This window comes from Heterodontus francisci, chromosome 16 (assembly GCF_036365525.1).
Source record: "Heterodontus francisci isolate sHetFra1 chromosome 16, sHetFra1.hap1, whole genome shotgun sequence".
NCBI lineage: Eukaryota > Metazoa > Chordata > Chondrichthyes > Heterodontiformes > Heterodontidae > Heterodontus > Heterodontus francisci.
This window is the reverse complement of record NC_090386.1, coordinates 69,514,202-69,539,897: the sequence shown is the minus strand read 5'-3', so window position 1 is coordinate 69,539,897 and position 25,696 is coordinate 69,514,202. Positions and strand designations below refer to the sequence as shown.

At 45.0% G+C, this 25,696-nt stretch overlaps 1 protein-coding gene across 6 annotated transcripts in view; it reads right to left on the bottom strand.

Moving 5' to 3' along the window:
- Positions 1-25,696, bottom strand: part of rgs19 (regulator of G protein signaling 19) — a 132,773-nt gene that overhangs the window by 83,554 nt on the left and 23,523 nt on the right. For 2 of the 6 annotated variants that reach the window (XM_068048342.1, XM_068048340.1), the window contains exon 3: positions 6,597-6,692. The exons of the other annotated variants lie outside the window; for them this stretch is intronic. The gene's annotated coding sequence lies outside the window, so the exon portion shown is untranslated. The remainder of the gene's footprint in view (positions 1-6,596; positions 6,693-25,696) is intronic. 6 annotated transcript variants of the gene reach the window in all.

Here is a 25,696-nt window from a genome sequence, read left to right as displayed (position 1 = left end):
TATTATCTATTTCCTTTAAACCCAGCTGTTCATTATATGCAAATTGCTCAAAAGGGCAACCTTTTTTGTCACATTCTTAATAACCACTTTATTGTGCTCGTAGGCTGAAGCTGTTGGTCATTTTCATCTGTATCCCCTGCATCTCAACAGTCATATTGGGATGTAAATTTAGTAGCTGAATTGTTCTTGTCCAAAAGACCAACCAGCATTAAAATAGTGTGGTTGGGGGGAAAGTGTGGTGGTGACATTTTAACTATTGATGGGGACAAGGAATGGGCAGTTGCAGTTCAGTTGCATATTATTAATCTTTTGGATTTGGAAAGGAAAATCAGTTGGGGTGCACAATGGTCTGCTGATCCAGAATCGCCTACTTAAGGCCCCTAACAAAAGTTAAAATTAATCTCAGGGTGTTGCACTTTGATCCAACTCAAGTCCAACAAACATTTAAACCTAGAAATGACTAAGAATGTCTTTAGCAAACAAATGCTTAACTTGTTGCTAGAGCATTCCTCAATCCACCCCTTTAACAGAGGTATTAGTCAGTTTTAAATATACAGGGTGTGTTAAAAATGCAGACAGATTTTGGCCACTTACTAAGGGGTCAAGAATAATTTATTTGTGGAGAAGCTTTCCCCGGCCTCACTGTGAAGCAGCCCATTCTATGCCAGAATTCTTAGGCTCCTTTGGTTGGTGAGCACCCAAGATGGCATTTAAGTGAGATAACGTCCTCCGATTCCACAAATGATATCAGGGTTAGTGCTAGAGATCATCAGAGGGGACATTCCAGCATTTGCACTGGGATGTGCTTCCCTGCTGGACTTTGGCCCCAGAGTCTCAAACAGGGATTTGTTGCCAATTTGTTGACAGTACTATCAAGCGCCACTTAAACAGCAACAATCTACGCACTGATGCTCACTTTAGGTTCCAGTGGGGCCACTCGACTCCTGACCTCATTACAGCCTTCATCCAAACATGGACAAAAGAGCTCCAGAGGTGAAGTGAGAGTGACTGCCCTTGGCGTCAAGGCAGCATTTGACTCAGTGTGGCAGCAAGGAGCCCTAGCCAAACTGGAGTCAAACGGGAATCAGGGGAAAACACTCCACAGGTTGGAGACATACCTAGCACAAAGGAAGATGGTTGTGACTGTTCGAGACCAATCATCTCAGCCCCAGGACATTGCTGCAGTAATTCCTCAGGGTAGCGTCCAAGAGCCAACTACCTTCAGCTACTTCAGCAATGACCTTCCCTCCATCATAAGGTCAGAAATGGAGATGATTGCTCATGATTGTATGACGTTCAGTACCATTCGCAATGACTCAGATACTAAAGCAGTCCATGTCCATATGCAGCAAGACCTGGACAACATTCAGGCTTGGGCTGATAAGTGGCAATGAACATTCACACACACAAATGCCAGGCAATGACCATCTCCAACAGGAAAGAACCTACCCATTGCCCCTTGACATTCAATAGCATTACCATCGTTGAATCTAGACTATCAACATCCTGGTGGTTACCATTGACCAGAAACTGAACCAGAGCAGCTACATAAATACTATGGCGACAAGGGCAGGTCAGAGGCTGGGAATTCTGTGGCAAGAAACCCACCTCCTGACTCCCGAAAGCCTGTCCACAATCTACAATCTACCAGCCTACCAGGAGTGTGATGGAATACTCTCCACTTGCCTGGATGAATGTGGCTCGAACAACACTCAGGAAGCTCAACACCATCCAGGACAAAGCAGCGCACTTGATTGGCATCCATTCCACCACATTATACATTCACTCCCTCCACCACCATCAAACAGAGGCAGCAATGTGTACCATATACAATGTGCACTGCAGCAACTCACCTCGCCTCCTTCGATAGCAACTTTTAAACCTGTAACTTCTTCCACCTAGAAGGACAAGGGCAGCAGATGCATGGGAACACCACCATCTGCAAGTTCCCCTCCAAGCCACACACCATCCTGACTTGGACATTTATCGCCGTTCCTTCATTGTTGCTGGATCAAAATCCTGGAACTCCCTTCCTAACAGTACTGTGGGTATACCTACCCCAAATGGACTGCAGCGGTTCAAGAAGGCAGCTCACCACCACCTTCTCAAGGGAAATTAGGGATGGGCAACAAATGCTGGCCTAGCCAGCGACACTCACATCCCATGAAATGAATTAAAAAATGTACTTGATACAGCAACTTGCTCTGATGCTTTTGTTTTCTCACAGCAAATTTACTACAATGTTTTCATTTGCAGCAAGGATTCTGATTCCTGTTATAAGACCTTTAATTTCTACTATTAAATAATCGCAATGTACCAATATCATAAAGGATTCACTGTCATAGCATTGTTTTTCATAAGGATATTTTTCATTTATTGAAGCATTTTCCCACTATGTTTGTAATTTGTACAGTTATGAAAGGTAATCATCTCACTTTTTTGGTTTAGTAGCACCCTTAGCCAGAAGCATGTGGGTTTAAACCCCACTCTGAGACTTGAGCACATAATCTATATTGAAATCCAGTTCAGTAATGAGAGAGCACTCATGGATGCTGTTTGTCACATAACACTTTAATCTCTTCTGTCTGTTTGAGTGAACATAAAATATCTCATTGTGCTATTCAAAGATGAACAGAGTGTTTGTTTAGTACCCTGACCACCATTCCTTCCTCAACTAATGCATTAAAGAACTCGATATTCATTTCATTTGCTGTTGTGGGACTTTGCTGCACACAAATTGGATGCTACATTTATATAAGTAACAACAGTGACTACACTTAAAAAAATTAATTTGTTAGCTATGAAGTCCTGGGATATCCTGTAGGCATGAAGCATGCTATGTAACTGTTAGTTTTTTTTCTTAATTTAGTTTGATTTGAAGCATTCTTCATTTCATTGTAATTGGCCACAGTATTTCTCAAACTTGTTCAGGGATTTGTTACAACTCCTATTGTTTCTCAAAGAAATATACTGCAATCTTAACAATTTTCAGCATACTTTTTGTTGTCAAAGCAATTTATCACTATATTTTTCACTGAAGCCTAATGCCAAGGGAGAAGATTAACTTTGATCATTGCTTGTTAGTGTCATCACAAACATTGAGTCATAGAGTTGTACAGCATAGAAACAGGCCCTTCGGCCCACCGCATCCACGCCGACCATAATGCCTATCTATACTAATCCCACCTGCCTGCATTAATTCCATATCCCTCTATGCCTTGCTCATTCAGGTACCTGTCCAGATGCCTCTTAAATGTCGCCACTGTTCCTGCCTCCACCACCTCCTCAGGCAGCTCATTCCAGATACCCACAATTCTTTGTGTGAAAAATTTACCCCTTTGATCCCCTTTAAACCTCCTCCCTCTCACCTTAAATCTATGCCCTCTAGTTTTAGTCACCCCTACCATGGGAAACAGACTCTGGCTATTTACCCTATCTATGCCTCTCATAATTTTATATAACTCTATCATGTCCCCTCTCAGCCTCCTTTGCTCCAGGGAAAACAGACCCAGCCTATCCAATCTCTCTTTATAACTCAAGCCCTCCAAACCAGGCAACATCCTTGTGAATCTTTTCTGTACCCTCTCTAGCTTAATCACATCTTTCCTGTAGTGCGGCGACCAGAACTGCACACAGTACTCCAAATGCGGCCGAACCAACGTTATGTACAACTGTAACATGACGTCCCAACTATTGTACTCAATGCCTCGGCCGATGAAGGCAAGCATGCCATACACCTTCTTCACCACCCTGTCTACCTGTGTTGCCACTTTCAGGGAACTATGTACTTAAAGGAACAATTTCACTGGCCATTACTCATAGCATCATAAATAATAAATAACAAATTTGCTAACAAAAAGTAATCAACATAAGGGTAAATTCACCATTCCTACACTCCCAGTGTGCACTACTGACGGGGCCAAAAGATTGCACCAGTTCTCTAAGTCATGTTTCTTTTGAACGCAGCACCCCACTGGGCACAGGGATTGATGAACTACCCTGTAACAAACCTTCACACTATGTTTATAATGCCTCTTATACATAGCAATTGAAGCAATAATTACCCCATGTTTTCAAGTACTTCCACAACTTATTCATCTTTTTGTGACAGACCAGCACACATTTGTTCTCCTTTGTCTTGTACATTTCTGGCAATATTTTTCCACAAAGCTCAGGGTGCGGTAACAATGTTGGGGCTGTACTACAGGCCTCCCAACAGCGAGCGTGAGATAGAGGTACAAATATGTAAACAGATTATGGAAAGATGTAGGAGCAACAGGGTGGTGGTGATAGGAGATTTTAATTTTCCCAACATTGACTGGGATTCACTTAGTGTTAGAGGTCTAGATGGAGCAGAATTTGTAAGGAGCATCCAGGAGGGTTTTCTAGAGCAGTATGTAAATAGTCCAACTCGGGAAGGGGCCATACTGGACCTGGTGTTGGGGAATGAGCCCGGCCAGGTGGTTGAAGTTTCAGTAGGGGACTACTTTGGGAATAGTGATCACAATTCCGTAAGTTTTAGAATACTCATGGACAAAGACGAGAGTGGTCCTAAAGGAAGAGTGCTAAATTGGGGAAAGGCCAACTATACCAAAATTCGGCAGGAGCTGGGGAATGTAGGTTGAGAGCAGCTGTTTGAAGGTAAATCCACATTTGATATGTGGGAGTCTTTTAAAGAGAGGTTGATTAGCGTGCAGGAGAGACATGTTCCTGTGAAAATGAGGGATAGAAATGGCAAGATTAGGGAACCATGGATGACAGGTGAAATTGTGAGACTAGCTAAGAAGAAAAAGGAAGCATACATAAGGTCTAGGAGGCTGAAGAAAGACGAAGCTTTGAAAGAATATCGGGAATGTAGGACCAATCTGAAACGAGGAATTAAGAGGGCTAAAAGGGGTCATGAAATATCTTTAGCAAACAGGGTTAAGGAAAATCCCAAAGCCTTTTATTCATATATAAGGAGCAAGAGGGTAACTAGAGAAAGAATTGGCCCACTCAAGGACAAAGGAGGAAAGTTATGCGTGGAGTCAGAGAAAATGGGTGAGATTCTAAACGAGTACTTTGCATCGGTATTCACCGAGGAGAGGGACATGACGGATGTTGAGGTTAGGGACAGATGTTTGATTACTCTAGGTCAAGTCTGCATAAGGAGGGAGGAAGTGTTGGGTATTCGAAAAGGCATTAAGGTGGACAAGTCCCCAGGTCCGGATGGGATCTATCCCAGGTTACTGAGGGAAGCAAGAGAGGAAATAGCTGGGGCCTTAACAGATATCTTTGCAGCATCCTTAAACACGGGTGAGGTCCCGGAGGACTGGAGAATTACTAATGTTGTCCCCTTGTTTAAGAAGGGTAGCAGGGAAAATCCAGGTAATTATAGACCGGTGAGCCTGACGTCAGTGGTAGGGAAGCTGCTGGAGAAGATACTGAGGGATAGGATCTATTCCCATTTGGAAGAAAATGGGCTTATCAGTGATAGGCAACATGGTTTTGTGCAGGGAAGGTCATGTCTTACCAACTTAATAGAATTATTTGAGGAAGTGACAAAGTTGATTGATGAGGGAAGGGCTGTAGATGTCATATACATGGACTTCAGTAAGGCGTTTGATAAGGTTCCCCATGGCAGGCTGATGGAGAAAGTGAAGTCGCATGGGATCCAGGGTGTACTAGCTAGATGGATAAAGAACTGGCTGGGCAACAGGAGACAGAGAGTAGCAGTCGAAGGGACGTGTGACCAGTGGTGTTGCACAGGGATCCGTGCTGGGACCACTGTTGTTTGTGATATACATAAATGATTTGGAGGAAAGTATAGGTGGTCTGATTAGCAAGTTTGCAGACGACACTAAAATTGTTACTAGGGGACATAGGTTTAAGGTGAGAGGGGCAAAGTTTAGAGGGGATGTGCGAGGCAACCTCGTTACACAGAGGGTGGTGAGTGCCTGGAACTTGCTGCCGGGGGAGGTGGTGGACGCAGGTACGATAATGACGTTTAAGAGGCAGCTTGACAAATACATGAATAGGATGGGAATAGAGGGATACGGTCCCCGGAAATGCAGAAGGTTTTAGTTTAGGCAGGCATCAAGATCGGCGCAGGCTTGGAGGGCCGAATGGCCTGTTCCTGTGCTGTACTGTTCTTTGTTCTTTGAAATCCATTTGCCACAGATTTGTCCACTCACTTAATCTATCAATATCTCATTGTAATTCAAGGCTTCCATCTATACTGCTTACAATACAGCCTATCTTTGTGTCATCGGCAAATTTGGATATGTGGTTATATATCCCATCATCTCATTGAGTCATTAAGGCACAGAAGGGGGACATTCAGCCCAATCAGTCTAAACTAGCTCTCCGTAGAGCAATCCAGTCAGTCCCATTGCCCCCGCTCTGGGGTGAATTTTCCAGACCCCCCAAGGTCAGAGGTCATGATGTGGTAGTGGGGGGGTGGAAAATGCCTCCAGGAGAGGATCGCCATGCATCCTGACGCTGGGAGGGCCCGGCCCAATATTGCCGGCGGCGGCAAGGCCACATGGCGGCCCCCCCGCCACAGTGACAGGACCTCCATGAACATATTGAAATATTTAAATTTAAAAATTAATTACCTTTACGTTCCTGCCGTCTATCCCGGTGCGATATTCAGGCCGCTGGCCGGCAATCCCGTGCCTTCGGATCCCTGTCCGAGGAACCGAGGAGGAACACTGGTGGGGAGGGGAAAGGAGGTAAGTTTCTCAGTGCGCGGGTGGGGGTAGCGGGGTCAAAGTCACATCATTGGTGTAGGGGATGGTGGGAAGGGTTATGGTGTAAAGTTTATGCACTTTGGAGGGAAGGTCAGGTGGACGAGGTAAGTCTTTTGGGGACGGGGGAGAGGGAAAGTAATTAATTCTATGGCTATTGGGGTGCTGGGAGAGGGGCAAGATAAATTTATTAAATTTTTAAAAATCAATATACTTTTAAATATTTAAATTGAATAGCAGGGCTCGAAGCCCTTTAAAGATGGCGTCAGCGCCTGCACACAGGCAGCTGACATCATTGCCAGGGACGGACAGCCCGTCCCCTCCATGTGATCAGTGGGGGTGGTCCACCCCAGCTATTTAAATGAGCCGCTGTGCTTAATATCGTGCCGATTTCGGCTGGGGGAGTATAAATTTCAGCCCTCTATCCAAATGGCCCTGAAAATTTTATTTCCCTCAAATGCCCATCCGAATTCCTTTTGAAATCATTGATTGTCTCTGCTTCCAACACCCTTGTAAGCAGCAAATTCTCGGTCATTAGCACCCACTGTGTAAAAAAGTTCTTCCTCACATCCCCCTGCACCTGTTGCCCAAAGCCTTAAATCTGTGTCCCCTACTACTTGTACCATTAGCTAATGGGAACAGTTTTTCTTTGTCTACCTTATTAAAACCTGTCATAATCCCGTACACCTCTGTCAAATCTCCCCTCAATCTCCATTGCTGCAAGAAGAATAACCCCAGCTTCTCCAACCTACCAATGTAGGTCAGACTGGAGGATGGTAGACAGTGGTATTCCCCAAGGGTCAGTGCAGGGTCCACTGCTTTTTCTGCTATATATAAATGAGTTGTATCTTGGAATACAGAGTAGAATTTCAAAATTTGCCGATGACGCCAAACTTTGAGGTGTGGCGAACAGTAAGGATGATCTGAACTGCCAGCAACAGATAGGCTAGCAGAATGGACAGACAGGTGGCAAATGGAATTTAATACTGACAAGTGTGAGGTGATGTATTTTGGCAGAAGGAATAGTGAGAAGCAATATATACTTAATGGCACAGTTCTAAAGCATGTGCAGGAACAGAGGGACCTGCGGTGCATGTGCATCAATCTTTGAAGGTGGCAGGACATGTTGAGAGAGTGGTTAGTAAAGCATATGGGACCTGAAGTTGTCATAACTTCCGCTCCCACCACAAATCCCAGTCCCCACGTGATTTTGTACTTAAATTTGGACATACGGCGATGGTCCGGGGGACACGTGTGATCATGCTGTGGGGGTGGCCTTCCATTGATGGAACCCGCCGTCACTGCCCCTAGCACCATGATCACCACAGATAAAAAACATTCTGTGTTTGCAGCCTCAAAAATCAGCAGCCTTCCTTTCATTTAAGTATCTTCACACTAACTTAAATTGAAACTTTTACTTAAATCAAAATATTTTTGCCTCCCTCATTTTGCAAAAGTCACCACCGACTTCATATCATTTATTTTCCCTGCAGCCAAAGTGAATGACATGGCAGCCAGCAGGCAGCATCCCACCCCACTATTCAGTGATGCCTTCTTGCAGGTTCTCCTCCAGACCATCACGGATGGAGTCCAAAGACCTTCCCACCTCACCAAGGAAGCCTGGACGGAGGAAGCGGAGGAGTCTTGAACCATGGGGTAACTTGAAGAACATGGGTGCAGTGCTGCAAGCAAATCAATAACTTGCTCAGATCAGCAAGGGTAAGTGGTCCTGGCGAAGGTGTTCCATTGATTTCTTCTATAGCTCTGTGTCTTTAAGGCAAAGGGTACACAAGGAATGCAGTGGAATGCGTGAGCAGCCTTGGTGCCATTTACTAAATGATGAAGGTTGGCATTGTTTATGTGATTGGATGTGTCGTGCAAAAGCCAATGCAGAATGAGTGATGTTGATGCATGCATGCAATGGTTGTGATGTACCATTTGCCATGTCATTAAATCTGCACTGTCTATTGCAGGATAAACGAAGCCACAAACAGTATTAGCGTGCTAAGATGAGAGGAGGAGTCTGCTGACCACGGCGGAGGAGGAGGCCTCTGAGATCGCAAGAGAGGAGGGAGGCAGGGTGAGCAGAGATGACGAGGCAGGAAATACAAGGCATAAGGATGAAGTGTCATCTCTGCTCTTGCAGCCATACGTGGAAACTGAAGGAAATTGTTTGAACTCATATGAAGCTCATGCTTAAAGTGTCTCTGTTTGTGTCTCCACTGCAGGTGCCCACACTTTAGTCGCAGAACACTGCATAGCCCAAGAATCTTCCTCTGGGGAGCAAGAAGAAGCCAATGCCCCAGAGGGTGCACCGTCACCTGCCTCTTCTTTCACTTCTGCCACTGCAGATACATCCACATGGTCTGTGGGGTGTTTAATGTTAGAATATCAGACACAAGCTGGTGTGCACGACACAGACAAATCCCAGCAGCTGATGGATCATGTGTCAGCAAGGTCCCCTGACAATTGAAGGACTGCTGAGGACCAGGCCCCTGCTCATGATGACCAGCTGTTGCTTCGACAAGTCTGCTGGATGTGCAGCAAAGTCATGTGGAAAATATGTCAAAGCTGCCTGAGGTCATGCGTGGCTTTGTGCATGCCATGGAGGGATCCATGCAAGCCATGACGTCTGCCATGTCCCAGGCATTTGAGCGTATGGCTTCCTCAGTTGAGAGTCTGGTGAGCTCCATGGTGAGTCTGGTTGACCACTCGAGCCATATGCGATCTGACCTGCACTCCATCTCTGTTGCCGTGGGCTTCATGCTGCAGAGTCTAAGCGAGAGGGGGCAAGGAACCTGAACCTCCCTCCAGGTGCTCCTTCCCCTTGGGGAGACAGGCAGGTGTCATCGTGCACACAGATGGAGGAGGAGCCCATGCCAGCTGGTTACAGATGGATGCAAAGATGTTTTTTGGAAGCCTATGGCAGGAAAGCAATGATGCTTGCAAAGCATCTCAGGAAATGTCCAGTGTCTATATCTCATTGGAATTTGAGCCTTCACTCTTCAATCATGGCTGTTTTCCTATTGATGATTAATAACTTTTTCCAATACTGTCATGCCTACTTTTGTTTTCTACGGTCATAACGCTGCTTGCAGTGGTGTGGCATCGCATTCATCCAAGACCATGAATGATTTCAAATGCCAATCACATGAAAGTGCAGCCACGCTGCAGCTCACCACCACCTTCTCAAGGGAAATTAGGATGGGCAATAAATGCTGGCCTGGCCAGTGACGCCTACATCCCATGAATTAATTTTTAAAAAACGCTTCTTTAAGATTGCAGGGATGAATAAGACCTCTTGCAAAAGGGAATTTCTGTGGGGAATTGTTATGTTTCTCCTCCCAACATTTCTTGATGATGTGGCTTAGTGTTGGCTGAAACGTGCATAAATTAGGTTCTCCCTGATGCCGCTTGCATGTCTCTCCATGGCCCTCATATCAATGATGCCAGTTCCGAAGAAGGGTCACTGACCCGAAACGTTAACTCTGCTTCTCTTTTCACAGATGCTGCCAGACCTGCTGAGTGGTTCCAGCATTTCTTGTTTTTATATCAATGATGGCATAATTATCATTGTTGTCCTCCTCCTCACCCTCTTCATAGTCATCCTCATCTGAGCAGGTCTGGTGTTCCTCCTGTTCCTCCGCCTGCAGAATGTTGCCATGTCTAATTGCAAGATTGTGCAAGGCACAGCAAAGATTTTTCATGACAGCCTCTGTAGTACGTACAGAAGAACCCCTCCAGACTAGTCAACAGAATTGCAATTTAGCATGCCAATGGAGTTTTCAATGATGGCTCTGCTGGATGCGTGAGGGACATTGTACCTCTCTTCAGCAGCGTTTTGGGGATGACGTAATGGTGTCATCAACCATGTACAAAGGGGGTAACCCTCGTCACCAAGGATCCGTCCGTCCACTTCAACTGGTTCCTCAAAAACTGCTGGTAGCTGCGAGTTCCTCAAAATGTAGCAGTCATGACAGTTCCCTGGGAAATATACACAAACATACATGATTCTTCTCCTGTGGTCGCAAACCAGCTGTATCTTTAAAGAGTGGAAGCCTTTGCGATTGACAGACAGTGGGTTGGTCCCAGGGAGCGCCAATGGCCACATGAATATAGTCAATCACTTAAAGGAAGCCAGCGATGGCACTAAAGGCCACAGAACTTGCGGCTTGGCTGTACTCGTCCACAGGTAAGTGGAAAAAATCATTGGCACGTCGATAAAGGGCACTGGTCATCTCTTTGTTGCATTGTGCATCACAAACAGGGCGACACAGTGGCACAGTGGTTAGCACCGCAGCCTCACAGCTCCAGCGACCCGGGTTCAGTTCTGGGTACTGCCTGTGCGGAGTTTGCAAGTTCTCCCTGTGACCGCGTGGGTTTCTGCCGGGTGCTCCGGTTTCCTCCCACAGCCGAAGACTTGCAGGTTGATAGGTAAATTGGCCATTGTAAATTGCCCCTAGTATAGGTAGGAGAATGGTGGGGATGTGGTAGGGAATATGGGATTAATGTAGGATTAGTATAAATGGGTGGTTGTTGGTCGGCACAGACTCGGTGGGCCGAAGGGCTTGTTTCAGTGCTGTATCAATAAATAAATAAATAAACTGCGAGATGCCACATATGTCACCTGTGGAGCCCTGGAAGGACCCACTGGAGAAATAAATTGAGGGCAGTAGTCACCTTAAGGGCAACTGGCATGGGATTACCACAGAAGCTGAGCGGCTGCAGGTCATGCCACAGGATCCCACAGATTTCTGTGACGATTTCACATGACATCCTTAGGCATCTCTGGCATTGCCTCTCTGACATTTGAAGGTAATTTGTCCTTGTCCTGAGGATGCGATGCCGTGCCAGTGCCCATCTTCAATAAGGACGTTCCTGGATGTTATCATTTGGAGCATCCTCACCTTCCTGTTCTGCCTGTTGCTGGTGTTCAAGCAACATGAGTTGAGGGAAAAGAGCCCTCCTTATTCTCTTTCTTTGTTCTTCTTCCCCTGGTACTAGACAAATTGGCTGTATGAGACCCATGTCGCTGTGGCTTTTCTGAACAATAAATAAGCCGAGCGTGATGATTCAGCCCTCTGTTCACACTGAGCTGAAACATCATGGCAATGAACAACTCCCTTATATCTGCCTTCAAGTTGCAGACAGATAGAAGACAGACCCACTGTCGTTTGCCCCCTCCCACTCTCCTTGTCTTCCTTGAGCGTCCACGTGGTTCCCATTATTGTTTGAGAAGAAGGGGCGCATGGAGTTCAGGGCAAGTCTCCCGACCTTCCAACCTCCTCCTGCAACCTTCCAGATTGAACCCACCACACTCGACCCACCCAATGTTACCAATACCCTTCTCTCCGTTACCATTGAGCCTCCCCCCATTACCATGCACAGCTTAAGCATCAATGTATTCAAGCCATCCTTTCCCCCGTTCCTACTCCCATTACTATCGACATGCTGACTCTTCTCCTTGAACCTCCTCAGATCCGGCTGACCATTGTTGCTGAGTCCTGTTCCCTTCTATATGAAGCTGTTGAATACCCACCCATTAGTCTTGACCTTCCCCCGTACAGAATCCATTTGCCCCCATTGACTGTGACCATTCCCTCTGCTAGCAAGTACCCTCAATTTGCTCCACAGCTCCCCAATGTCGACAGTACTCATCCCTCCTTTTAGGCCCTTGCCAAATATCTTCACACGGTACTGATATAATCCACCCACCACCCTCTCAGCTGACAACATGCATTTTCACCATCAATACCAACCATTTAATAACTTGGATGCTCCACTCCACCCTCCCCTGTTAATCGATGCACCCGATCAACCCCAACCTTTCCTCCACGACTGCTCTCCCCCGGTCCTCCATGCACCCAATCAGCCCCACCCTTCCCTCCCTGACAATCCTCCCCTGCCCCTTCATGCACCCGATCAGCCCCACCCTTCCCTCCCCAACTACGCTGCCCTGCTCCTTCATGTAGCTCCCGCCCATGCTGTCACTGCCATTCCCTGAGAAGATTCACCCTTGCTGGCACTGAGGCAGGAAGCAAACATCCATTCCAATGCTGGTGTTAGTTTAGTGGCTGAGTGAAAGAGAGCAAAGCACAGTCGTGAGATTCAACTGTGAAAGCTACACGCCACATTGAAACATTCGTGAACCAGGCACTGGAATATCGCTCGCCGTTCAGTTAATCTGGCAGGTAGGACTGAATCATAACTATGCATAGGGTAATGAGTATGGATGTTATTTAAATGAATGCAAAGCTGCAATCCGCCACCACGCTGGAGGAAACCGGAATGCTGCAAACCTGCTGACGACTTCATTCCTCTAAAATATCCTGCTGTCGGGAATCCAAAAGAACATCTCCTGTCTAATTATATCACCAAATCCGCCGTGGTGGACTGCATAAAATTCCCCCCATTGAGTACAAAAGCAGGGAAGTTGTGCTGAACCTTTATAAAGCTCTGGTTAGGCCCCAACTAGTGTACTGCGTCCATTTCTGATCACCATACTTTAGGAAGGATGTGAGGGTGCAGAGGAGATTTACCAGAATGGTTCCAGGGATGTGGGATTTTAGTTACAAGGTTAGGTTGGAAAAGCTGGGGTTGTTCTACTTAGAGCAAAGGAGACCGAGGGCTGATTTAATAGAGGTGTACAAGATTATGACAGACTTCGATAAGTTAGACAAGGAAAAACTGTTCCCATTAACAAATGGTACAAGGACTAGGGGTCACAGATTGAAGGTTTTGGGCAAGAGAGGTAGGGGGAATATGAGGAAGAACTTTATTATGCAGAGGGTGGTAATGACCTGGAACTCTCTGACCTTAAGAGTCATGGAAGTGGAGACAATCAATGACTTCAAAGGAAATTGGATGGGCACTAGAAGGAAATAAACTTGCAGGGCTATGAGAATCGAGAGGGGCAGTGGGACTGACTGGATTGATCTGTGGGGTGCCAGCATGGATTTGATGGGCCAAATGGTCTCCTTCTCTGTCGTAGATGATTCTATGACTCCAAAATCCCTCATCCCTGGAACCACTCTGGAAAATCTCATCTACACCCTCTCAAGAACCCTCCTTTCTGAAGTGCAGTGACTAGAACTGAATAGAATACCCTAGTTGTGGCCTAAGCAATGCTTTGTAAAGATTTTGCATAGTTTCCCTGCTTTTGTACTCAATACCTCTATTTATAAAGCCCAAGATCCCACATGCTTTGCTGGTCACTCTCTTAATATGTCCTGCCAACCTCAAAGATCTATACAGATGCATCCCAGATCTCTCTGTCCCTTCATACTCTTTAGAACTGTGTCATTAAGTCTATATGACCTTTCCCCATCCCTTCTGCCAAAATACATCACCTCACACTTCTATGTATAAAATTCCATCTGCCACTTGCCCACCCATTCTGTTAGCCTATCTATGTCCTGTTGCAGTCGAATTGCATCATCTTCATTATTTGCCAGTCCTCCAAGTTTGGTGTCATTAGCAAATTTTGAAATGCTACTTTCTATTTAAAATCCAAGTCATTTATATATATATAAAATAAACAATGGTCCTAGCACTGACCCTTGGGGAACACCACTGTCTACTATCCTCCAGTCTGAAAAATAACCACTTGCCACAGCTTGCTGTTTTCTGTCCTTAAGCTAATTTTTTTTTTATCCAAGCTGACACTGACCCTCCTATTCCATGAGCCTCAATTTTGTTAACCAGCCTTTAATGTGATACTTTGTCAAACATTTTCTTAATATCCAAATAGACAACATCCATTGCATTCTCTTCATCAACCTTCTCTGTTCCTTCATCATAAAATTCAATTAGTCAAGCATGATCTGCCTTTTACAAATCCAGGCTGGCTATCCTTAATTAACTCAAACCTCTCCAAGAGCCTGTTGATATTTTCCCCTGATTATTGTTTCTAAAACCTTGCCCACCACAGATTTAAACTAACTAGTCTGTAGTTACTAGGTCTGTCTCTACACCCTTTCTTGAAAAAAGATGTCACATTTGCCTCTCTCCAATCCCTTGGCACCTTCCCATATCTAGGGAAGACTGGGAGATTATGGCAAGCCCTTCCGCTATCTCCACCCCCACTTCCTTTAGCAACCTGAGATGCAAGCTGTATGGACCAGGCGACTTATCCACTCTAAGCATAGCCAAACTTTCCAGTACATCCTCCATCTCAATTTTCACCCCATCCATTACCTCTACCATCTCCACTTCTACCGATATTTTGGCAATATCCACTTCCTTGGTAAACACCGAAACAAAGTACTCATTAAGTATTCCAGCCTTGCCTTGCACCTCTAAACATATATCATTCTCTTCAGTCCCTAATAGGCCCCAGCCCACCTCTTATTACTCATTTACTATTTACATGCCAGCAGAAGATTTTTGGGTTCCCTTTTATGCTGACTGCCATTCTATTTGCATATTCTCTCTGTGCTAGTCTTATTTTCCTCTTCACTCCCCCCTCAACTTTTTGTATGCAACTTGGTTCCTTCCCACTTGAAGTATTCACTTGACATGCATCATACACCCTCTTTTTTTTGTTTCATCATATTCTCTATCTCCCTCGTCATCCAAGGAGTCCTGGCTTTGGTTCCCCTACCTTTTGCCCTTTTTGGAATGTACCTAGCCTGTACCCAAAGCATCTCCTCCTTCGATTTCACCTAATGTTCCGTTACAATTTTTCTGTCAGTCTTTGGTTCCATTTTACTCTGGCTAGATCCCTTCTCATCCCATTGAAGTTAATCCTCCTCCAATTAAGATGTTCTACTTTTGATTGTTCCTTACTCTTCTCCATTACTACTCTAAACCTTATGATACAATGATCACTCCTACCCAAGTGTTCCCCCACAGATACTTGGTCCACTTAGTCTGCCTCATTCCCCAGCACCAAATCCAGCAATGTCTCCTTCCTAGTTGGACTCAGAATATACTGGTGAAGGAAGTTCTCCTGAACACATTTCAGAAATTCATCCCCCTCCTTACCCTCTCCTGGTCATTAATAAATATAGCGAATAATTGAGGCCTCAACACAAATCTTTGTGAGGCACCAATAGTCACATCCTGACAGTTAGATTACCTGCCCATTATCCCTACTCTCTGGTTCCTGCCACTCAGCCAATTTCCTAATCTGGTGAGTAACTTGCCTTCAATTCCATGAGTTTCAAGAATAGCTAGCAGTCTCTTATGAGGGACTTCATCAAATGCCTTCTGGAAGTTCATATAAATAACATCCATCGACATTCCGCTACCCAGTAGTTTAGTTACCTCTTCAAAAACTTCAATCAGGTTCGTAAAGCATGATCTACCCCTTTGCAGATCTGATCAGCTGAAAATTTTCGAATTGCTCAGTCATCTTATCCTTAATTATAGACTCTAGCAATTTTCCAAAAGCATGTTAGGCTAACTGGTCTCTAATTCCCTGGTCTCCCTCTCTCACCTTTCTTAAATAGCAGAGTGATATGCATAATTTTCCAATCTATAAGAACAGTTCCCGAATTGAGGGAACTTGAGAAAATTAAAGTTCGAAAATCTGCAATCAGAGCTACCTGGTGACAGATTTAAATTGGTGACATTTAAATAACACACAGCCACATGGCATACACCACTCACTCATACTGATTAGATATCAGCAGCTAGTGAAATACGATCAGGTGCACAATGATGACTTAACATCCTCTTACTTTGACAGTGTTGGAATCCTGGCTTTCATCTCCCACAGGCCAATTAAGCACCCACAGGAGATAGTTTAGGAGGAGGATAATAACTGCTCAGAGGAGGTCACTCACTCTGGGAATGCACCGTCAAAGCACTCAGGCAGACCGTTCACCAGTTCAGATACACACACCTAGATATGACAGGCAAGACAGCTAGTTGGGTTGTCACACGGTGTCTCACACATCTCTGGGCTCGAGATAGGGCTCATCTGAGCTGGCGTGCCAAGCATCCACACCATATTGAGACAGTCACAACTGAGTTGGGCTGGTCATGTAGCCAGAATGCCTGACACTCACAAAGTGAATCTTCTATGGAGAACTTGAGTCTGGGGTGCATTCCCATGGTGGTCAAAGGAAGGGCTACAAGGACACTCTGAAAGCTTTGTTTAGGAGTTTTGATATCAACCCCGAGTCCTGGGAGAAGCTTGCCGAGGATTGCTGCACCTGGTACAACCAAATAAAAAAGGGTACGGCCTCCTTCAAAAGCAAGTGCATATCAGAGGCAGAGAGAAAATGCAAGGAGAGGAAATCCTGAGCCAGCAGCTCATCTAAAACTCAATCGTCTGTGGTATCCTGCCCTATATACGGCAGAATCTTCCAGGCGCAGATCGGCCTTAGCAGTCGCCTATATACCCACCAAGACCCTATCAAACACCCCAGATGATGGACATAGTCATCTTCGCCTTGAAGGATGAACAACCAAACCAACTTCACGCATCACAAGTGAGCAAAACAGCAGGTAGTGGAGAAAGGGACAGCAGTGGAGAGTCCCTGTCGGAGGCTGGAAGGTAATTCCAAAACTGCAGCAAAGAATGTGTGAGGTCCTGGCAGCCTTTCCAGCTGCTTTGCATTGCTTGGACAGATATTGGAGGAATCCATCTCAAACATGAGTGCCATGATGGCATTGATGTCTATGTCCTTGGAAACAGTGGTTCCTCCATGAATCTTCAGACATGGCAATCAAACGAGTGCATGCTGATCCTCACCAAAACATAGCCTTGACCTTCAGTGCCTCACTGATGTGCAGCAAAGTGCTCTCCAGCAAATTGCTATCAGGGAAGTCTGGGTGGATGAAGAGAGGGAAGATGCAAAAGGGGTACATCGAAATGGGAAGTGCTCAAAGCACTTCCACTCCTCTCCCCTTGGCCTCCACACCCCGCCCACCCCTTGGTCAGAGTCCCACATGCTGCTTTCGGTCCAGGTGGCCAAGACTACGCCTGCACAGGTACATGTGGAGGAGTCTTTGGTGGGGCCCTAACGGGTTCCATAACACAGAGGACATTGGCCAAGAGCATCTCAGATAGTTAGTGGAGGGATATTAATGGCCTGCCTCTACCTCTGCTAAAGTGACAGGGGTTGCATCATATAGTAGTAGAAAAAGGAACAGTAATGAATTGTAGTTGCACAATGGAATGCTCATGGGTGTTTAACACAATGTTAGATTGTTAACTTTCTGCTTAATTTTTCTGTAGGATTGAAATTATTTGTTTGCACCATTTTCCCTTATGGCCCTTTTCTGCCCACAGCCTAGCAAGGGGCCTTCTCACTTGTGATGAAAGTTAAAACAAGTCTCAAAGATGAGCAATGTGACAGGGATGCTTTGTTGATTATAGGACTGCTTCGTTTTTAAGGAGGATGGACCAAGTAAGTTCACAATTTGGCTGCCAAATGAATTCACTGCTTCAGTCTAACTGTGCGTCACTGCTGAGACCCTTGCCACATCAAGTTCCTCCTCCTCCTGCTCTTCATGTTGCTCTTCCATCGTCTCCTCCTCTGAAGAGGCAGTGTGCTCAGCACCTTCTTCCTCCTGGAGCTCCAGTTCTTGCTGCTGCACTATGTTGCGCAAAGCGCAGCACACCACTATCACTCTGGAAACCCAGACTGGTGCATAACTGATCTGTCCAGGGCCCTGAAGCACATCTTCAGCATTCTGATTGCTTGTTCGATGACAGCTCTCTCACGCAGGTGGCTTCGATTAAATCTGTCCTGGGCATCATTGTCTAGGCTGCTAATGTGTCATCAGACAGGTCTTCAGTGGGTAACCCTTGCCTCCAAGGAGCCTGCCACTTACATTGCTTTGAGGTGTGAAGAGCTTAGGTAGGCTTGACTGACGCAGGATGGAAGCTTCACCCTGGAATCTCGCGCAATCATACGTGATGATCTTTTTGTGGTTGCAGATGAGCTGCACATTGATCGAGTGGAAGCTTTTGCAGTTAAGGGAGACTCCAGATTGCTCTGTGGACACCTTGATTGCCACATACATGTGCAGTTGATGACTCTTTGAACACTGTGGGATGCTAGCCAGAGCCTCAAAGCCAAGCACCCACGCATTCTGACTAGCCTCATCGATTGTAAAGTGCACATGTTACCCAGCCCTGGCAAACATAGCATATGTCACCTGTGAGATGCATTTGTGGGCAGTGAATTGCAAGATTCTGCAAATATCTTTTGCAGATCCCTGGAAGGAGCCAGAGGCAAAGAAATTAAAGGCAGTGGTAGTGACTTTTACAGCCATTGAAAATGCATGCCCACCAGGTCCACTTGGCAGGATGTCTTCTTCCAGGAGGCTGCAAACATCAACGACCATCTGCCACAATACTCTGAGCCTCCTGAGGCACTAGTGCTTGGACCGACCCAGGAAGCTCACCTTTTATCTATAAACCCTGTGTTGGGGGCATTGCCTCCTGCGAGCTGCACTTCTGCCCTGTGGAGCAGCAGGTGGGTAAGGAGAAGGCTACTGCTGCTCCTGTGCTGGTGCTGTTGCTGATGATGCTCATCTTAGACCTCATCTGAGGCCCTACTACCATTCTACCCTTATGTTTGATGGATGGAAAGTGTAGTGCAGATGCACAAAGCTCGTAGCTAGTAGAAGTGACTCCAAAGTATTGGAAATCACCTCCAAAGTTATGAAAGAACACTCTCTGAACAAGTCCTTTGAGCAAAACCCTTTCACTTAGGCAAGGGAGCAGGTGTGAAGTCTGAGTACTTATAGGATTTTTTGCCTGCCATTTGTTCAGTCCCCTCAATTCCCACTGTCCTCTCACCTTGCTTTCACTGGCGAGATCCAGGAATCCTGGGAAACCCATACACTTCGAGTTAAATTCCAAAATCCCAGTTAAAACAGCTGCTACTTGCCTTTTTCTCATATTATAATTGAAAATCCACCTTTCCTAATGGGGTTTCCCACACGTAGCCGAATGCGCTGAAGTTAAAGGTGGAAGTGCAGCTGGCTTTCTGAAGCGCCATCAGTTTCAGCCCTCTTAATCAGCCGACCAGGCCCAAACCCACTGACTTTTTCAAGTTAAGTTTCCCCTATAGAGAATCTTCCCTATTCCAAGATTTAAGCCTGAAGCATGCAGCACAGGCAAAGTGCATCTCCCCTTCAGGAAGAGCAGACTCCCATTAAATTGCATCACTGCCACCCAAATGTACACCTCACCAATATGCAAGCTGCTAGTAACGAATGTATCACTAACAGCTTGCTCATCATATGGAAATGAGGTACAAACCTGAATTTGGTTCATGCCTCTTGCCCACCTCATCGGGAGGGCGCAGCGAATGCCCTGATCACTTTATGCCCATTTTGGGTGGAAGTAGAATTCCTCAGCCGGTGTGTATTTGTAATTTATTCTGCCCTAAGCAAGATACATCTTCTGTTTTTTTCTAGTCCATCTTTAGCTGTCACTACATGTGGGGATGTGGTATAATCTGAATGAGTGATCTTGACTGATTGCGAAAACATATAGTAACATGGTAAATGCATTTTAGTTACCAACTTTTCAGTCTGAATTGACTAGAAAGGGAAAGAAGAGATTTAAACAATAATTGTTATAATTAAAATGCCATATCATAATTTAAAATTACCAAATTATAAAACATCTGAACAGAGAACTATTTTTTGGGTTATATGTTAAGTGTATTATGCTATTAAGTGTATGGATCTTGCTGTATTATTCAAATGATCATAATCTTAATCTTAAAAAGATCTGATACAAATTAATACTGATGACATGGCTGGTTATAAGTGTTATCACTGCTGTCCATATGCTGATCTGACAAAGTACTGCGACTGTTCAGTGTAGTTTTGCATTAGGAGCATTTTGCTAACTCATTAACCAACCCTTGCATAGGAAACCACAATGTTTGCACCCAGTTCCTCTTTCAATGTTTCTCACAAAGTTCTGCTGTAGTGCACACATGCATATGATAAGTGTTCTGATAAATGTATCAGTTATTCTGAATGTTGTAAAATGTTGTAATATGTTATTGCAATAAGTTTAAAATGACCAGAGTATTTTAGTACCTCAATTTTCATCTACTAAACTTGAGAAACAGTTTAAAGAAAATATAAAATTAAGGAAATATTTTTCAGTACGAGGGTAATAGAATTGTAGAACAGATTACCAGCAAGGCTGGTGGAATGCAGAATCACGACAAGTTTTTGAGAACAAAAGCAAAATACTGTGAATGCTGGACATCTGAAATAAAAGCAGAAAATGCTAGCAATGTTCAGCAGATCAGGCAAAATCTGTGGAAAGAGAAATAGAGTTACCGTTTCAGGTCAATGATCTTTTGTCAGAACTGGAGTTAGAGATGTAACAGGTTTTAAGCAAGTAAAGAGGCAGGGAAAGGGAGTGGGAGAAGAACAAAAGGGAAGGTCTGTAATAGGGTGGAAGGCAGGAGATGGTAATGGGACAAGTAAAGAAACAAAAGATAGGTCTAGAGAAGGTGTAAATAGGAATAGCAGAATCATCACCAACAGGTGTTGTCTAAAAAAAAAATGGGGCAGAGGTTAGTATCTGAAATTGTTGAACTGAACGGCGAGTCCAGAACGCTGTAAGATGCCTAGTTGAAAGATACGATACTTTGAGGCCGAGGACAGAGAGGTCAGAGCGGGAGTGGAGCGGAGAATTAAATTGGCAGGCAACCAGAAGCTCGGGGTCATGCTTGCAGAATGAACAGAAGTGTTCCATAGAGTTGTCACTGAATCTGCATTTGGTCTCCCCACTGTAGAGAAGACCGCATCATAAGCGGTGAATATAGTATACTGAATTGAAAGAAGTACAAGTAAATCGCTGTTTCACCCGGAAGGACTGTTTGAGGCCTTGGGCAGAGAAGGGAGGAGGTAAAAGGGCAGGTGTTGCATCTCCTGCGATTGCATGGGAAGGTACCTTGGGAAGGAGAGGATGTTCGGGATGTTTGAGGTGTGGATCATGATGTTGCAGAGGGAACAATCCTGAAAGAGGAGGGGAGGGAAAGATGTGGTTGGTGGTGGCATCGCACTGAAAGTGTTAGAAATGGCATAGAATGATCTATTGAATGTGAAGGCTGGTGGGGTGGAAGGTAAGGACAAGGGGAACCCTAACGCGGTTCTGGGTTGGGGGAAGGGGTGAGAGCAGAACTGCAGGAAATGGAACAGACACACGATCAAATGCGCTGTCAATCACAGTTGAGGAAAATGGAAGACATATCAGAAACACAGGTATGGAAGGTGGCTTCATCAAAACGGATATGATGGAAATGGAGAAATTGGGAGAATGGAATATAGTCCTTATGGGAAGCAGAGCGGGAAGAAGTGCAGTCAAGTGGGCTTACAGTGGATATTGGTCAAAGTTTTTTTAAGAAGGTCTGGACGAATTGCTATTAGGAAAGGAGATGCAGAGCTATTAGTTTTAGAATCATGGTAATGAAGTAGATGGTTGGTTTGGAAGGGTAGGCTAAATGGGCCAATGGTCTTCTCCTACCCAAAACATAACTATGAAACCATGTATATCTTAAGATTATCTTAAAAAATAAACAAGATCTTTTAATGCTACTATCAGTTAGATAACTAAAAGGCAGGTAGCTGCTCATTGTATTACGTTTCTTATTCTACAAATTATATCAACAAATAATTTTTATAGTGTTAGGAGTATTACTTGTAAGGGGAAAAATAACACATAATTACTACCAGGAAGGAAGAGGCCTAATATTCAAAGCTCCAAAATCTAAATGGGAACAATTTTTGTTTCCTTACCACTCCACTTAGACCTAGAAACATACAATAGTGGGAAAAAAATTGTGCGGAGAATTGACCCGCCAACTTACTCCTGGAGGTTTGCAAATTCCTGATATTTGGACGGACTGTGATTTAGGCAGCCAGAGCTCCCATCAAAAATAGCTATGGTGGTGAGGAGCATTTTAGCCAGGTTTCACAGTAACAGAGGAACAGTTCTATCCCTGGAATAGAGTCTTGCAAGCATTCAGTCCCAGAGATGGAATCACAGAATCATTACAGCACAGAAGGAGGCCATTCGGCCTACCATGTCTGCACTGGCTTTCCAAATGAGCAATTCACCTCGTGCCTTTCCCCCACCTTCTCTGCGTAACCCTGCACATTCTCCCTTTTTAGGTAATAGTCTAAATCCCTATTGAATGCCTCAATTGAATCTGCCTGCACCACATTCTCAGACAACAGTTCCTCAGCTGCTATAGATGCTAGATAAATGGCTCCCTGTTCCACAAAAGCCATTTCTTTCACAAAATGGACTGACCTGCGCACACTGACCTTACGAAAGTCACAGGCCTAAGTAAATATTGGGTAGAAAGGAAGCAAGCTGCAAGGGGATGCATCTGTATTTAAGTGAAAGTTCCAAATGCAGCAGCTTTTCAACAGGCTATGTCCCATGTTTTAAGTTGTAAAAGGGTTTGGTGTGCTGAAGGTTGTCTGTAGTTTGTGACATGCATGTGTCTGTGGTTTCAGAATGCCTCTTGTATATTTTACCGTGTAGGTTATTTGGACCGCTCAATAAATGTGCCATTTTTGCAGGTGCCCATTTTTTGGGAGTGTCTTTTTACACAGGTTTCACTATATTTACAAATTGGGGTCAAATGACTCAGTTAAGAATGCAACCCTATTTTTGTTTCTACCCATACGGCTGTTTTCTGTTTCTAAATCTACCCACAAACCATAGGTACTACAAGTTGGGAGAAGGCCATTTTCAGCGCTATTTAAAGGAACGTTCACTAGCTCTCAGATAAAATGCTTGGAAGTTTTGAGAAGTCTTTTGTATATAATGGAATGTGAGTTTTCTGTCACTTGGACAAGTCCTTGTAGAAGCTACACAACATTCAAAACCTTCAGGGGACATTTGCTAATGCAGTTTTTATCATGGGAATCCTTCTGGAAATTCCAGTCTAACTAGAGGAGCAACAACAGGAGGAAAGGACAAACAGAGCTGCAGGCAGAACAAATGGAAGAAGGTGTCCTCACGGGCATCCTTCCCAACCCAACAGAGCGTATAGGCTCAGGGCAACATACAAAAGCATTACAATTATACTTTCATCATGGCTGACTGGCTTTGTGGAATTCCATGTTCTCAATGTTTACAAAATCAAGAGAAGGAAAATACAACTACATCTTCCCAAAGAAGAAAATTTCCCTGAGCTATGTAACAGCACAACCTTTCTTGTTAACTGTTAATCATGAGTTGTCCTTGGTAAATGTGGAAGAGCAACATCAACAACAACTTGTATTAATATAGATCCTTTAACATAATAAAATGTCCCAAGGTGCATATCAAACAAAATTTGAAGGGAGATATTAGGGCAGATGACCAAAAGCTTGGTCAAAGAGGTAGGTTTTAAGTAGCGTCTTAAAGGAGGAATGACAAGTAGAGATGCAGAGAGGTTTAAGGGAGGGAGGTCCAGAGCTTAGGGCCTTGGCAGCTGAAGGCACCATCTACAAATGGTGGAGTGCGAATTGTCGAGGCCAGAATTGGAGGAACACAGGTATCTCAAAGGGTTGTAGGGCTGGAGGAGTTCCTTTTTGATTTGTTTCACAGGATGTGGGTGGCACTGGCAAGGCCAGCATTTGTTGCTCATCCCTAATTGCCTTGAAAAGGTAGGGCGAGCTGCCTTCTTGAACCACTGCAGTCCATCTAGTGTCAGTACATCCACAGTGCCATTAGGGAGGGAGTTCCAGGATTTTCATCCAGTGACAGTGAAGGAACAGCAATATATTTTCAAGTCAGGATGGTGCGTGGCTTGGAGGGGAACTTGCAGATGGTGGTATTCACACGTGTCTTATGCCCTTATCCTTCTAGGTGGAAAAGGTCGCTGGTTTGGAAGGTGCTGTTGAGGGAGCCTTGGTGAGTTGCTGCAGTGCATCTAGTATATGGTACACACTGCTACCTCTGTGCATAGGTGGTGGAGGGAGTGAATGTTTAAGGTGGTGGATGGGGTGCCAATCAAGTTGGCTGCTTTGTCCTGGATGGTGTCGAGCTTCCTGTGTGTTGTTGGAGCCAAACTTACCCAGGCAAGTGGAGAGTATTCTATCACACTCCTGATTTGTGCCTTCTGGATGGTGGACAGGCTTTGGGGGATCAGGAGATGGGTTACTCGTCGCAAGATTCCCACCCTATGACCTGCTCTTTTAGCCACAGTATTTATGTGGCTGCTCCAGTTACGTTTCTGGTCAATGGTAACCCCCCCCAGGATGTTGATAGTGGGGGATTCAGCGATAATAATCATAGAATGTTTAAGGCACAGAAAGAGGCCATTTAGCCCATCGTGTCTGTGCCGGCTGAAAAACGATCCACCTATTCTAATTCCACCTTCCAGCATTTGGTCCGTAGCCCTGCAGCTTATGGCACATGAGTTGCATATCCAGACTCCTTTTGAATGAGTAATGCCATTGAATGTCAAGGGCAGATGCTGTTGAATGTTCAGGAGAGATGCCGTTGAATGTCAAGGGGAGATGGCTAGATTCTCTCTTGTTGGAGATAGTCATTGCCTGGCACTTGTGTGGCGTGAATGTTACTTGCCACTTATCAGCCCAAGCCTGAATGTTGTCCAGGTCTTGCTGCATGTGGACATAGATTGTTTCAGAGGAGTTACGAATAGTACTGCAAACTTCCCCACTTCTGACCTAATGAAGGAGGGAAGGTCATTTATGAGCAGTTGAAGATGGTTGGGCGAGGACACTACACTCAGGAACTCCTTCAGCGATGTCCTGCGGCTGAGATGATTGGCCTCCAACAACCACAACTATCTTCCTTTGTGCTAGGTATGACTCCAACCAGCGGAGAGTTTTTCCCCCTATTCCCATTGACATCAATTTTTATCGGGCTTCTTGATGCCACATTCGATCAAATGCTGCCTTGATATCAAGGGCAGTCACTCTCACCTCACCTCCTAAGTTCAGCTCTTTCGTCCATGTTTGGACCGAGGCTGTAATGAGGTCTGGAGACAAGTGGCCCTGGTGGAACCCAA